The sequence below is a fragment of the Physeter macrocephalus genome, unplaced genomic scaffold, assembly GCF_002837175.3.
Source record: "Physeter macrocephalus isolate SW-GA unplaced genomic scaffold, ASM283717v5 random_1547, whole genome shotgun sequence".
Classification (NCBI taxonomy): Eukaryota; Metazoa; Chordata; class Mammalia; order Artiodactyla; family Physeteridae; genus Physeter; species Physeter macrocephalus.
The window spans coordinates 23,892-25,000 of NW_021146541.1; positions in this window are offsets into that span (position 1 = coordinate 23,892).

Sequence of the window (1,109 nt, forward strand, 5' to 3'; positions counted from 1 at the left end):
CACTTACACCAATGGACAGATCATCCAAACAGAAAATAAATAAGGAAACACAAGTTTTAAATGATGCAATAGACCAGATAGATTTAATTGATATTTATAGAACATTCCACCCAAAAGTGGCAGAATACACTTTCCTCTCAAGGGCACACAGAACATTCTATAGATCACATCTTGGTCACAAATCAAGCCTCAGAAAATTTAAGAAAATTGAAATCATATCAAGCATCTTTTCCGACCACAACGCTATGAGACTGGAAATCAATTACAGGAGAAAAACTGTAAAAAACACAAATACATGGAGGCTAAACAGTGCACTACTAATAACCAAGAGATCACTGAAGAAATTTAAAAATACATAGAAACAAATGACAACAAAAACACGATGACCCAAAACCTATGGGTCACAGCAAAAGCAGTTCTAAGAGGGAAGTTTATAACGATTCAACCTCACCTCAAGAAAAAGTAAAATCTCAAATAAACAATTTAACCCTACACGTAAAACAACTAGAGAGAGAAGAACAAAGAAAACCCAAAGTCAGTAGAAGGAAAGAAATCATAAAGATCAGAGCAGAAATAAATGAAATAGAAAAGAAGAAAACAATAGCAAAGATCAATAAAACTAAAAGCTGGCTCTTTGAGAAGATAAACAAAATTGATAAACCCTTAGCCAGACTCATCAAGAAAAAAAGGGAGAGGACGCAAATCAATAAAATTAGAAATGAAAAAGGAGAAATCACAACTGACACCGCAGAAATACAAAGGATTATAAGAGACTACTACGAACAACTATATGCCAGTAAAATGAACAACCGCAAAGAGATGAAAAAATTCTTGGAAAGGTACAATTTTCCAAGACTGAACCAGGAAGAATTAGAAAATATAAACAAACCTATCACAAGTAATGAAATTGAAACCGGAATTTAAAATCTTCCAACAAACAAAAGCCCAGGACCAGATGGCTTCACAGGCAAATTCTATCAAATATTTAGAGAAGAGTTAACACCAATCCTTCTCAAACTCTTCCAAAAAATTGCAGAGGGAGAAACACTCCCGAATTCATTCTACGAAGCCACCAACACCCTGATACCAAAACCAGAAAAAGATATCAC